The 14,704-nt window shown below is 48.5% G+C and overlaps 1 protein-coding gene across 1 annotated transcript in view; it reads left to right on the top strand.

The window, feature by feature from the left end:
* The window catches only part of ITGA11 (integrin subunit alpha 11), a 135,674-nt gene that overhangs the window by 24,843 nt on the left and 96,127 nt on the right, over positions 1-14,704 (top strand). The window lies entirely within an intron of this gene.

Below are 14,704 nucleotides of genomic sequence, written 5' to 3'. Positions count from 1 at the left end.
AATATTCCATTGTGTATGTGTACCACAGCTTCTTTATCCATTCATCTGTCAGTGGACATCTGGGTTGCTCCCATGTTCTAGCTATTGTAAATAGTGCTGCAATGAGCAATGGGATACATGTGTCTTTTTTCAGTTTTGATTTCCTCAGGGTATATGCCTAGGAGTGGGATTGCTGGGTCATATGGTGGTTTTATTCCTAGTTTTTTGAGGAATCTCCATACCTTCTTCCATAGTGGCTGTATCAATTTACATTCCCACCAACAGTGCAAGACCATTTTCTTTTCTCCACACCCTCTCCAGCATTTATTGTTTGTAGACTTTTTGATGAAAGCCATTCTGACCAGTGTGAGGTGATATCTCATTGTGTTTTTGATTTGCATTTCTCTAATAATGAGCATCGTTGAGCAAATTTTCATGTGTTCATCAACCATCTGTATGTCTTCTTTGGAGAAATGTCTGTTTAGGTTTTTTTCCCACTTTTTATTGGGTTGTTTGTTTTTCTGGTATTCAGTTGTATGAGCTGCTTGTATATTTTGGAAATTAATCCTTTGTCAGTTGTTTCATTTGCTATTATATTCTCCCATTCTGAGGGTTGTCTTTTCACCTTGCTTATAGTTTACTTTGCTGTGCAAAAGCTTTCAAGTTTAATCAGGTTCCACTTGTTTACTTTTGTTTTTATTCCTGTTACTCTAGGAGGTGGGTCATAGAGGATCTTGCTTTATGTCATCAAATGTTCTGCCTATGTTTTCTTCTAAAAGTTCTATATTTTCTGGTCTTACATGTAGGTCTTTAATCCATTTTGAGTTTATCTTTGTGTATGGTGTTATGAATTGTTCTAATTTCATTCTTTTACATGTAACTGTCCAGTTTTCCCAGCGCCACTTATTGAAGAAGCTGTCTTTGCCCCATTGTGTATTCTTGCCTCCTTTGTCAAAAATAAGGTACCCATAGGCCCATGGGTTTATTTCTGGGCTTTCTATCTTGTTCCATTGGTCTATATTTCTGTTTTTGTGCCAGGACCATACTGTGTTGGTGACTATAGCTTTGTAGTATAATCTAAAGTTAGGAAGCTTGATTCCTCCAGCTCCATTCTTCTTTCTCAAGACTGCTTTGGCTATTTGGGGTCTTTTGTATTTCCATATGAATTGTGAAACTTTTGTTCTATTCCTGTGAAAAATGCCATTGGTAATTTGATATGGATCACATTGAATCTGTAGATTGCACTTGGTAGTATAGTCATTTTCACAATACTGATTCTTCCTACCCAGGAACGTGGAATATCTCTCCATCTATTTATGTCATCTTTGATTTCTTTCATTATTGTCTTATAATTTTTGTGTACAGTTATTTTGTCTCCTTAGGTAAGTTTATTCCTAGACTTTAATTCTTTTTGCTGCAGTGGTGAAGGGGATTGATTCCTTAATTTCTCTTTTTCATTTTTCATTGCTAGTATTTAGAAATGCAAGTGATTTCTGTGTATGGATTTTGTATTCTGCAACCTTGCTAAATTTACTGGTTAGCTCTAGTAATTTTTTCTGATACTACCTTTAGGGCTTTCTATGTATAGTATCATGTCATCTGCAAACACTGAGAGCTTTGCTTCTTCTTTTCAAATCTGGATTCCTTGTATTTCTTTTTCTTCTCTCATTGCTGTAGCTAGGACTTCCAGAACTATGTTGGATAATAGTGGTGAAAGTGGACACCTTGTCTTGTTCCTGATCTTAGGGGGAATGCTTTCAGTTTTTCACCATTGAGAATAATGTTTGCTGTAGGCTTGTCATGTCACTTGTTTATTCTTTAATCTGTTCTGTCTACTTTGTTGCAAGCCTGTGCAGGGCTCAGGGGTGAGGAGGGACAGAACCCTCTCAAGTTCATTTAAAGTCACCTCCCTTATGGCACCAAAGGCTAGGTTATCATAGGGTCTTCAAAGCTTCAACTCAAATGAAAGCTTCCCAAAGGAAACTATTGCTGGTCCAGCTGGAAGGGTGTCATTTTAGGATGTGAATAGAGGGTCTCACCCGACCCCACTAACAAGAGCTCTCTACTGCCCTGCCTGCCCTCTCAGAGATACAGCAAGCCTTGAAGATGCTCAAAAGCAGCAAAGGATATAGAGCCTTGGAAGCAGACAGGAAGCAGACCTCAGCACCAGCACATGGGCCCGGGGCAAGTCGGTCTCGGACCTTTATCTTCCTCACTTATTTAATGAGGATAAAAACCCCTAGTCACTTGTTAGAATTAAATGAAATACTGTTCTAAGGCGCCTGGCCCATCCTGGCCCTTGGTGGGTACTCTGAGTGTGGCAGGGGATCTTCACCGGGAGATTCAGAGAAGAAATGGAACATGAGCCCTGCCCAGGTACTGGGGAAGGCTAGATTCCCCTCTCTGCATGTGTCCCTCCAGCTAGAAGACCTGGATCCCAGCAGGTAACCTTCCTGAGCCTCCATTTCCCATTGGTGGAAGGAGCCCCCAGTCTACCCTGTGTGTGTGTTGACTTTATATTTGTCGAGCAGCTCCTGTTTGTAACTCTAGGCCCCAGGGGGATGCAGGGACAGCCTATGGCATGGTTCCATCCCTTGGACTCTCTACTGCAGTGGGGAGGGCTGGGTTGAGAGGCAGGACAGGCAGGGGAGGTGCAGGATGGGCTGGGCAGGTGGGAGGTGGGTTAAGTGGGCAGGGTGAGTGGGACTCACACTGGGTCCCTTGATGAGTGCAGGATGGGGCTGACGGCATGAGCAGGTGTACAGGGGCAGGGAACTGAGGGCAGAGCCTTGGAGGGGAAGGGGCAGCCAGAGTGCCTGCTATGTAGACAGTGTTAGGGGCCGCCCGCAGGGGTCTGATGAGGGGTGAATATGTGAGTTCTCTCCCTGTGGCCGTCTCTGCACACACGTGAGGGCTTCCTCGGACCCCGAACTCTCCAGCCACAGTGGCCCACCGCCTCATCGCACACAGGAGGAAGCTTTCTGACTCTGACATGTACTTTTTCACATGTTTAACATTCAGGAGACATCAAAGTACATATTGATTTGGGTTCTTCCTCCTGGGAAGGTGGACATGTGGCCACAGCCACCCGCAGCATAGCTGCTGGCAAGCTCAGAGCTGCTCGCAGTCAGAAACAGCAGTGGGTGTGGACTGGGGATGCACTGGTTCCTGGATGAGATCACTTCCCGAGATTCCTCTAAGAAACAAGTGCTCTGCTTATTCCATGGGGAGGGACGACGCCTTTCCACAGAAGTCTCTCTCTCATTCCCTCTTCCTGCCCTCCCTGTCCGCTCTGGGGATAGAGCTGGTCCTTCAGACAGAAGGCCCCTCTCTCCTGTAAGCTCATCCCTCTCTCTGGACTCCAGTGGGGAGAAATCATTGCCTCCTGTCATCACCACCCCCAGTCAGCCCTCTCTGACTGGTCCTTTGGCAACATGTGCATGTTTACACATGCACGCACGCTAGGCGCTCCCGGTGAGCTGGGTTCTGACCAGCACGAGGCCAGGGGAGCCAAGGATAGGAGACGCCATTCAGAGATCAAGGTCTCGCCTGCTTCTTCAGCAGAGGTTAGAAGGAAGGATTGGCTGGCGATATTAGTGGTTGGAAAAGTATGAAGCAGAATGGACTCCATAGTGTTTCCTTCTGAGAAAAAGGCAGAGAGCCATGAAGCCACATCCAGAAGGCAGTCATTTGTAAAGAAGTCAGATGCTGAAGAGTTGATTAGAGAAGCTAGGAAACCAGGAGAGGTCTTTGCCAAGAACAGAGAGGATGCCTTTGTCACTTGGAGAGACCCGAGTGTGAGCAAGTTTGCTCTAAAGCAGTGGCCTCCAAACGTTTTGGCACCAGGGACTGTTTCGTGGAAGACAATTTTTTCACAAGGGTTGAGGGGGTAGGGAGGATGGTTTTAGGATGATTCAAGCACATTATGTTTATTGAGCACTTTATTTCTATTGTTATTACATCAGCTCCACCTCAAGTCATCAGGCATTAGATCCCAGAGGTTAGAGACCCCTTCTTTAAAGCACCAGGGGGTGCTCTAAAGCAACAGGGCCTGGTGGTAAAACTGGCTTGGTGTCACCAGACCTCCCCCACCAGATCACGACCTCCAGCCCTAGCAGCAGAGCAGTTCAGGGCAGAGCCACTAGGGGGCAGGCAAGAGGGTGTCACAGCTCACTTTCATAAGTGGTTTGAAGCTGAGGGGCACTTGTATTGGACCCAAATACTAGCGAGGAGGGAAGGCATGCCTTCCTGTTGACCCCAGTCCTGGCAGGCCACCTGATAGAGACCCACGGGGTGATGGCTATCTGCTTGCCCCTTGAAGTGCCCCTGTATCATCTGCCTACTCCTCCCCGCCAGAAGGGAGATGACTTGGGAAATGAATCCAGAGGAAAAGGTCACACAGACTCAGAACATCCTCTCTGTAAAGGTTTTTAGACCACCTGGTCCAGCTTCCTCATTTTCTGTAATGGAGATCGAGGCCTGGGGAGAAGTAGCTTGTTCAACGTTCAGCCAGTCAGTGGCAGAACCCAGGAGGGGACCCAGGTCTTCTGGTGCCCAGCCTACTTTCGCTCACCACAGCAGCCCTAATTCTCAGGCGTTGGGTATTATATTCCCATGCCCTCTTCTCTGAGTTCTAGAACCAGCTGTCCTAAACTCAGGAGTCCATCCTCTGGCCTTTGACCCTGACAGTGATGCTCCAGCCATGTCTCCCTTCTAAAAGATCATGGGCTTCCATGACTAGAAGATTCGAGGGAGAGAAAAGTTTTGGTTCAAGGTCCAAGGTCAAGTAACCAGGTAATCAAGGATTCAATACATACCACTGGCATCCTCAAGTTTCGAAATAAGAGGAGTCTGAAGGGAACTATGTCTCCTGCCCATTTGCTCTAAATTTCCTCACTGATGGACTTCCCTGGTGGTCCAACGGCTAAGACTCCATGTTACAATGTAGGGGGACTGGGTTCAAACCCTGGTCAGGGAACTAGATCCCACATGCTGCAACTAAGACCCAGCATAACCAAAAATACATATTTTAATAAATAAATAAATTTTCTCACTGAGGTTTTAGCAACACAGTCCAACTCCAGGGCACAGCTGGGCTTTCTTGAAAAGATGACCACATTGCCTGGACCCATCCTAAGGCCTCCATCCCTTTGATATCTGGGTGTGCCCAGAAGCCACAGCCAGGGGAGTGGGGCCCTGAGGCCGGGTCTCCATAGTTCTAGCAAGGAGAGTGAGAGCTGGGCCTGGATAATGTAGAGCGTTAGATGACAGTTTTCTTTAGTTCTCCCCCTTTGGCTGGGGAATGCAAAATATAATCAGTTTTGCCTGGAGAGTTCCCTTCCTAAGTGTGTTTGACTTCAGCCAACATTAAGATGAGCTTGCATTCCTCCACACAGCCTGGCCTCCAGTTCTGTTTGCAGAGACTCAAGACAGATGCTTGCGTGTCAACAACTGGAAACTGGTTGTGTGTTTGCTCTAGAAAATCTCTCTGACGCGTGCCGGGGTTGGGTCTCAGGTAGAAGGGAGTAAGGACAACCCTCTCATTTGACAGAGGGGGACACGGAGGCCCAGAAAGGCGTAGTGACTCTCTATGGCTACTAGGCAAATGTAGCAACAAAGCTGAGATTTGAATGCAGATCACCCTGTGCCCTGGTCCCACCTTTGCAGGGCTTCACTTTGGGCTCTGGTGACATGCAAGCATAGCTGTTGGCTCACCCACCTGGCTGCAGACTCTGAAGACCGCAGGTCATGTCTTATTTGACTTGGTGTCCCTGATTCCCAGCATGAAACCCGGAGCTTCGTAGCCCCAATTAGACATTTGTGGAATTGAAAGATTGTAGAGGAGGGTTATATGGAAGGAATGGTGGTGAATAAAGACAGGCATGAAAAAAGAAAAGCTCATGACCTTTGGTAGATCCCCACCCCTTTTCTAGCCTGAGTTCTCTCACTGGTAACAGCAAGGGTCTTAAATACAATTAGGTGGTTCTCAAACTATGTTCTAGGATACCCTAGGGTTCAAAGAACTGTCTTAGGACTGTTTCTGCAGGTGGGAGCTACTCCTTGTCCACTGTCCCTAAGTCCAGCCTCAGCTTCCTGTGTCTGCTTCTTGTGTATAGATTTTGCTCTCAGAAGGTGGGATTCACTGCAAAAAAAACAAAACAAAACAAAACAAAACAAAACAAAACACAAAGTTTTGAGACCTCTAGGCTATTTGATCTTTAAGATCCCTGCTTGTTCTTAAGAATAAAATCCTAATAAGTGACCCTTCCCTGATAACGTATTTGTTGCACACCATTTTTGGCCCTGTGGTAAATTGTCTGAGTTGGGGGCTGGGTTTCATGTCCCATGGCCATGAGACAGAGAGAAAATGAGGTACAGAAGGGCCCTGAGCCCTAGAATTGATGCTAGGGATCTGTGTGTCTGCTGTTTCCGTGTCGGCCACTCCTGTGTCCCGATGAAGCAGGACAGCCCAGCTGGAAGGCTCGGCGTATGACTCAGGAAGGAGAGATCATGGCCCGCTCGCTAGGCCACACTGCTTCCTGACAGGCTCGGTCCAGGCCTCCCCGTGAGCTCTTGAGAAGACAATGACTGAGTTACTACCCCAATCACCATGAGTCCCCAGTAGGTAACTCATGTTCTGCTTCCTCCCTCACTGTCCACCATTTAAGAGCCAGACTGAGTCAGTTACCAATTGCTACAATAATGCTATGTAACAAATAACCCCCCACCCTGCCCCTCCCAAATCTGAGTGACACACATCATTATTTAGTTCACTTGTCTGGATCAGCTGGACGTCCAGCTGACCTAAGTTAAGCTCAAATGAGAGGCCAGCTGGCCTCACAGAGCTTGCTTGTACATGTGAGTGGATAGCTGACCCCAGCCAGGTATGGTTGTGGAGTTCAGCTCCAAGTGTTTCTCCTCCTTTTTCTGGGATATGTGGGCCAGCCTGAGCGAATACTTCTCACACTGATGGCTGCAGTGCAAGTGAGCAAGCAGAAACAGACAAGATGTTGGCGTCCTAAGATTTCGGATGGAAACTGGCAAGCTTTCGTTTCTGCCTCATATGGCTCAGCCCAGAGTTAAGTGGGGAGGTGTCACAGGCTTTGTTTAGTGTTGTTAGGTGGAGCTGAACCTTCTACTTTAGTTCAACACGTTTTACTGAGGATCTCTGTGTCCCAACCCCTGCAGTGGGAATAAAGAGATAAACAAAACCCCATCCTTGTCTTCACAAGGCTTGGAGTCTTGGAACGGGGAGAAGTATGGAACTCATGGCACTCAGTGTTTACTTTTATTTTTTTATTTACTCATTTAATGGCTTCACTGGGTCTTCATCGCTGTGCGAGGACTCTCTCTAGTTGTGGTACATGGGCTTCTAATTGCGGTGGTTTCTGTTGTTGCGGAACACAGGTGTGTAGGCTCAGTAGTTGTGACACCCAGGCTTTAGTTGCTCTGGAGCAGGTGGGATGTTCCCAAAGCAGGGATTAAACCCATGTCCCTTGCATTGGCAGGCAGACTCTTAACCACTGACTCACCAGGGAAGTCCCATTGCTCAACATTGAGTTTGGGGTTTTTTTAAATATAAATTTATTTTAATTGGAGGCTAATTACTTTACAATATTGTATTGGTTTTGCCATACATCAACATGAATCCCCCACGGGTGGTGTACATGTGTTCCCCATCCTGAACCACCCCCACCTCCGTCCCCATACCATCCCTCTGGGTCATCCCAGTGCACTAGCCCTGAGCTTCCTGTATCATGCATTGAACCTGGACTGGCGATTCATTTCAGATATGATATTATATGTTTCAATGCCATTCTCCCAAATCATCCCACCCTCGCCCTCTCCCACAGAGTCCAAAAGACTGTTCTATACATCTGTGTCTCTTTTGGTGTCTCACATACAGGGTCATCGTTACCATCTTTCTAAATTCCATATATATGCGTTAGTATACTGTATTGGTGGTTTTCTTTCTGGCTTATTCCACTCTGCACAATAGGCTCCAGTTTCATCCACCTCATTAGAACTGATTCAAATGTATTATTTTTAATGGCTGAGTAATACTCCATTGTGTATATGTACCACAGCTTTCTTATCCATTCATCTGCTGATGGACATCTAGGTTGCTTCCATGTCCTGGCTATTATAAACAGTGCTGCGATGTACATTGGGGTACACGTGTCTCTTTTAATTCTGGTTTCCTCAGTGTGTATGCCCAGCAGTGGGATTGCTGGGTCATAAGGCAGTTCTATTTCCAGTTTTTTAAGGAATCTCCACACGGTTCTCCATAGTGGCTGTACTAGTTTGCCTTCCCACCAGTAGTGTAAGAGGGTTCCCTCTTCTCCAGCATTTATTGCTTGTCGACTTTTGGATAGCAACCATTCTGACTGGCATGAAATGGTACCTCATTGTGGTTTTGATTTGCATTTCTCTGATAATGAGTGATGTTGAGCATCTTTTCATGTGTTTGTTAGCCATCTGTATGTCTTCTTTGGAGAAATGTCTGTTTAGTTCTTTGGCCCATTTTTTGATTGGGTCGTTTATTTATCTGGAATTGAGCTTCAGGAGTTACTTGTATATTTTTGAGATTAATTCTTTGTCAGTTGCTTCATTTGCTATTATTTTCTCCCATTCTGAAGACTGTCTTTTCACCTTGCTTATAGTTTCCTTTGTTGTGCAGAAGCTTTTAATTTAATTAGGTCCCATTTGTTTATTTTTGCTTTTATTTCCAATACTCTGGGAGGTGGGTCATAGAGGATCCTGCTGTGATTTATGTCAGAGAGTGTTTTGCCTATGTTCTCTTCTGGGAGTTGTATAGTTTCTGGTCTTATGTTTAGATCTTTAATCCATTTTGAGTTTATTTTTGTGTATGGTGTTAGAAAGTGGTCTAGTTTCATTCTTTTACAAGTGGTTGACCAGTTTTCCCAGCACCACTTGTTAAAGAGATTGTCTTTTCTCCATTGTATATTCTTGCCACCTTTGTCAAAGATAAGGTGTCCATAGGTGCGTGGATTGATCTCTGGGCTTTCTATTTTGTTCCATTGATCTATATTTCTGTCTTTGTGCCAGTACCATACTGCCTTGATGACTGTGGCTTTGTAGTAGAGCCTGAAGTCAGGCAGGTTGATTCCTCCAGTTCCATTCTTCTTTCTCAAGATTTCAGCATTGAGTTTTAACTTCAACATTTAACTATTCTCTAAACCCCTCCGTGAATGGAGGTGTAGGCAGAAGGAGACTCACAGTCCAGTGTCATTCCCCTGATGCCCCTGCAGTTCTCAAGGGCAGGGTCCAGATTTCCTTCCAATGGAAGCTTGCAGAGGGAAGACATAGTTACTAGGTCTCCTGTGAGTGCTGCAAGCCCCCAAGGGCAGGATCCCCAGAGTCAGAGGGCTCCCTGACCTGCAGCCGCCTCCTCTCTAGTGGAGGCCTTCCTCCTCCAACGAGCAGAAGCCTCTCTGATGAGGGGATCACATTCTCCCCACCCCCCCCATCTCTTCTCTCATATCTCACCTGTGCCTTCTACAGGGGCCTAGAGATGGGGAGGTGACTCAGGCCTTGCCAGCAATGCTCCCCAAACTAGCATTGCCTTCTTAGATGCCTGTCTTTGAAACAATGGCCCCAAAGAAGGAGGAAAAGACAGCTGGGATGATGACGGAGCCAGAACCATCACGTTTTTGGTATTTGCTGCAGCAGAAGCAGCAGCAATAGAGGATGAAAACCAGTCAGGCGTCTAGAGCTCATTCGACTCAGGCTGGAATGTGTGATTGTGTTTTCCATAGCAGAAGGAGGTCCACATTACCATTTCTTCTTACTTGGCCAGAGTCAGGGTCTTTTCTCCTGCCGTGCCACCCTTCCCCCAATTCCCTATCTGTGATTTGCTTTTAGACCTGAAGATTCCTGGGGCCCACATAGAACTGGGAAGGGCGTTCTGATAACATTTCATCCTCCGTCACCCCCAACCCAGCTCCCACCATCCAAGGCAAACGAGAGCTCTTGCTTACACAGGTGTGTCTGCAACCCAGAGCAGGACCCAGAGAATGAGCAGAGGCCTGGCAGATGGATGGTGCCTGAGAGATGGTCACTCTCAGGTTCCCCGGGATAGCTTCCTCCTGCTGTCAGTTCTGGTGCTTCACCCAGACTTTCAAGGCCCTTGGGACTCTGGCTGCCTCCGTCTAACGCACCTGGTCCTGTGTATTCCACCTACTGTGATCAGGGATGCACCTGTCTGCTCTCTAGTGAGCCGAATCCGAGGGTGTGGAACCCAGGATGAGTGAGTTTTTAAGAAGGGGCAGGTGGGAGGAGGATCAACCTGGCTAAGACCACCGCAGTGAGGAGCTCAAGTGACCACAGTGGGGAGGAAGGCTTGAAGGTGGCAGGTAGGCTGGGGCAGGACTCATGAAGCCTCCGAGTGCATCCTTCCACTTCCTAGCTACCTGCCTTCTTTGTGCATCAGCTTCCTCACCTGTAGAGTGAGAATAATGATATACTTACTTCAAAAGGTTGTTTTGGGGCTTCCCTGGTGGTCCAGTGGGTAAGAATCTCCCTGCCAATGTAGGGCACATCGTTTCGATCCCTGGTCCAGGAAGATCCCACATGCTGAGAGGCAACTAAGTCTGGGTGCCACAACACCCTAGATCTTGTGCTCCACAAGAAAGAGAAGCCCTCTCCACAACCAGGAAAGCCCACGTGCAGCCACGAAGACCCAGCACAGCCAAAAAGAAATACATACATTTAAAAGTTGTTGTGAGGATTAAATACACTTAGCATAGTACCTGGTGCCTAGTGAACTCTCTGTGCATGTGCACCGGAATTTTTCTCATTATTATCTAAATGGTAAGGAGATGTCTGTACCAGTTAGAGAACTAGGAAATAAACGAGGGAGAAAAAGGCCACCAGGTCCTGATTCTGGGAACAGGTTCTCAGATGGTGAGAAGTCCATCAGACAAGTCTCTCTGCATATTCCTAGTATAGGGCAAGGGTAAAAAGATAAAAAGTCAGTCCTGGATGTTGCCTGAATAGTGTATAGCTGGAGAAGAGAGCAGGGAAGATGAGGAAACTCCTGTCATCCATGACAGACCGCAACAGGCTGTGAGCCACCCAGAGGAAGGTTGCTCTGAATGTTGTAAAGAGGTGACATCAGAGCTGAGCCTCGATGCTTGAGAAGAAGGGAAGAAAGGCCTTCAGGTAGGGTGCACAGCGTAGGCAAAGGCACTGGGGCAGGGAGACTTGATTCAGTTCCAAGATATGCTGAGTACTGTCCATGCACCAAGCACTGCCACAGGTTAGTTACCGCATTCAGTCTTGTCGCCCACACATTGAGGCTGGCATTATTATTCCCATTTTATAGATGAGTAAACGGAGGACCAGAAAGGAGTAGTCCCTGGCCCGGGGTCAGCCATTAATAAATGAATGTTGGAGCCAGGCTTCTAACAAGCCCCCACCCCGAACTCAAGACCACACTTTCTCTAGGCCTAGCTTCGCCCTCAGACAGTCTGGCAGGAGGGCAGGAGGAACCAGGCCATTCCTGACACTTTCGGCCAGAAAGGCTGTTCTCTTCTCCTGTGACAGCGCCACATTCACACTATGAACTCCTGCCTCTGGGCCACCTCGCTGATTCCTGCACATCACCTTTCAAGGCCAGGCCATATCTCCAGAGGCTTCCTGACCCCCTGGCCCACAGCTGTCTCTCCCAACCCCGGCACTCAGGTGGCCACCTTGTACTTTCTCTCTTTGAGGTTTCCTCAGGTGGCTCAGCAGTGTTTGAGGCCAGCCCCCAGCTCGGTGCTGGGTCCAGCAACACAGACCCCATCTTGCCTTCATGGCGCCACTGTCCTGGTGGGGAGATTGGACTAATCAAATGATCACACCTGCTCTGTATAATTACCAACCAGGTAATTCTAAAGGAGGGGTTGCAGGTCACCTGTTAGTGAATTCAAAGGGTGTTGAGATCATTAGACAAGATCTGATGTAATGGTGGATGAGGGTGGTCAGGGGAGCTCCCTGGGGAGGTGGAAGAATGGGCCATGTGTGCTGAGATCTGAAGGAGAGCAGATCAGATCAGAAGATCAGAACTTCTCTGAGAAGTCCATCAGACAGATTCTGGCAGAAGAAATAGCATGTGCGAAGGCCCCAAGACCGGAGGAAGCCAAGTGGGAGCAGAAAGACAGCCCTGGGGCCTGGGCCACAGGAAGCCAGAGGAAAACTTGACAAGAGGCTAGGGAGGCTCAGGGGGCGCTGGGGCCAGGTGGGGACTGTGGAGTTTCTCCCAAGACCCTTGGGAAGCTAGTGGCAGCAGTGGGGCTGGTCCTGGGAGAGGGTGGAGTGGCCAGCATTGCTGCTCAGCCGAGCCTCCCTAAGCTCTAGCGTGCACACCCTGGGGAGCACAGGCGGTCTGGACGTGTGTCGGCCAGCATGCCTCAGCAGCTGGGACGGGGCCGCCCCGCCTGGGGATGGGTTGGTGGCCTCCGCCTTGGCCTGGATAGTGGGTCTGAGACCCAGCGGTTCTCGCACTCCACGCTGTGGACTCACTGCCTTCCTGAGACCAGCTGATGCTTCTTCAAAAGAAAGATAAGCTCCTGAGAAAGAGAGCAGCAGCTGATGTAATTTTGGCCACAGTCCACAGGAGAGCAAGCCCAGGAACTGTGGCTTTTTCCCCCTCTGTCATCAATATCAAGGGCAGTGAAGCGGCCAGCTGCCCAGCCAGGCTCCCGGAGTCTCTGCAATCAGCCTGCTGATTCCCATCAGAAACAATTTTGTTTTGTTTTGCTGGTGCTTGGGGTTCGTAAGTCTCTGAGAAGAGTACATTCCCTGAGAATGAAAGCCATCCGCCATCCGGGGAGCAGTCCAGAGATCTTGTCAGGAGGCACGGTCCAGGGTGTCAGACTTGACATCACTTTTAGGAAATCCATACTCTGGCTGGTTCGTTTGGTCAGAAGCAAATGCCAACTTGAGGAAGAAACCAGCACTTTGTAACTTAATGCCCCAGCCTTGAGACTGTTTGTCCTCTCCCCGTGGCCAGACTTCGCTAATCTTGTCCCAGGGGGTTGGGGGTTGGGGACTGGGGGAGATAGGACCTGTCCTAGACGGAGCCCCCCAGAGTGAATGGAGGAGCACGGGGCCGCTGGCTCCTCTCCCATCTGCTGACCCCAACCAAACCCAAAGAAGACATAGGAGGTGGGACCTGAGGTCAAGAAAGGAGACCCCTTTCTCTGAAAAGAATGTTCCTGCCCCCTCTCCCAGGGGTAACACAGAGCCTAGAGCCCCAAGCAGTCTCATCATGGAAGTGTTCTAACCTCCTCCCAGCCGAGCAATTCAGGGCAAATTAACCTCCCAGAGATATGATAATATCTATTTCACGGGGTTGGTGTGTCATTTAAATAAGTAATATAAAATTACTGGTTAGATACCTAGAATAGTGCCAGGAATACATTAGTGCTCAGTAAATATTTTTCCTCCTGTTCCTCTTTGAGGGGAGAGAGCATCCCAGACAAATGCAGGTCCTGGTCTCTAAGCATTCCATCAGTATCTGTTGACCACTGATCATGACCTAGATCTTGATTCAAGGCACTAAGTATATGACACTGAGCAGTGTCTCTCGGCACTTGGAGGACACAAGAATATTATGAAATATCAGCTGCGTGACAATCAGATACCTCTGTAACGTGTTAGGGATAAGTGCTATGAAGACAAATGAAGAAAGAGATGAGAGTGACAGGGGGTCCTGGTGATGGACAAGATGACATTGAAACAGGGACCCTAATGATGTGGGGGAGTGAGTCTGCTAGTAACTCAGGGAGGAGCATCCGGGCAGAAGGAAATGCAGCCAGGGCCAGGGTGCTGAGCAGGGACAGGTCTGACACATTCTAATAACAGGAAAGGGGACAGTGTGACTAGAGCAGAAGGAAGGGGGGCAAGAGTAAATGAGGGGCAGAGGGAACCAGCTGGGGTTCCTTTGGGGAACCACAGGGCCTGGCAGGTAAGGAGTTTGGCTTTGACTGTGGGTTGCTGGGAAACCGATGGAGGGTATGGAGCTGGAGTCACGGGATCCAGCAGGTCTTGGAAGGATCCTTCTGGCCATGTTTGCCCAAGATGCACTGATAGTGGAGAAGACCTTGAAGACACAATGTCCACTCTTCACCTCACTGGCCCTCACCTCCCTGCTGGCCTGGGAGTGGTGGGGTGGGTCTGGATTTCCTGACTGCCAAGCACACCTGCCTCTTGCTCAGGGTTCCCTCTGCTGGGCTTGGGTGAGGGAATGGGAGGACCACGGACCACCAGAGGACATTTCCAGGGGGCCCCAGGGAGCCAGATGCAGTCAGGGAACGTGTATGGCCTGTGCATAAGTGTGTGTGCACGTCCATGTGTGGGCCTGTGTGCGTGCACATACTTGCCTCTCTGATTGTGCTTACTTGCATTTGCGTGCACCATTTCTGGGGCAGAGCTGGAGAGTTCCGCAGGTGTCACCAGTGTCTCTCTCTGCTCTGTGACGTGCCCACACTGGCCAAGGACCAGTGATCCTTCATCCCCCTGTGCTCACCTGGTCGGGCCCTCTTCCCCAGGGCTGCCTGCTGCTGACCAGGCTGATAAGGCTTTGTAAATAAGGCAGTGGTGGTTAACACATGAGAGGAATGGCAACGATATTCTGTCTGCTGTGCTCTGTTAATTGTTGTTGTTCAGTCACTCAGTCGTGTCCAGCTGCCTCAAGGCTTTCCCCTGGGCAGAATCA

Source organism: Ovis aries, chromosome 7, assembly GCF_016772045.2.
Source record: "Ovis aries strain OAR_USU_Benz2616 breed Rambouillet chromosome 7, ARS-UI_Ramb_v3.0, whole genome shotgun sequence".
NCBI lineage: Eukaryota > Metazoa > Chordata > Mammalia > Artiodactyla > Bovidae > Ovis > Ovis aries.
The sequence above is the reverse complement of the archived record's forward strand: the minus strand, read 5'-3'. Positions and strand labels throughout refer to the sequence as shown.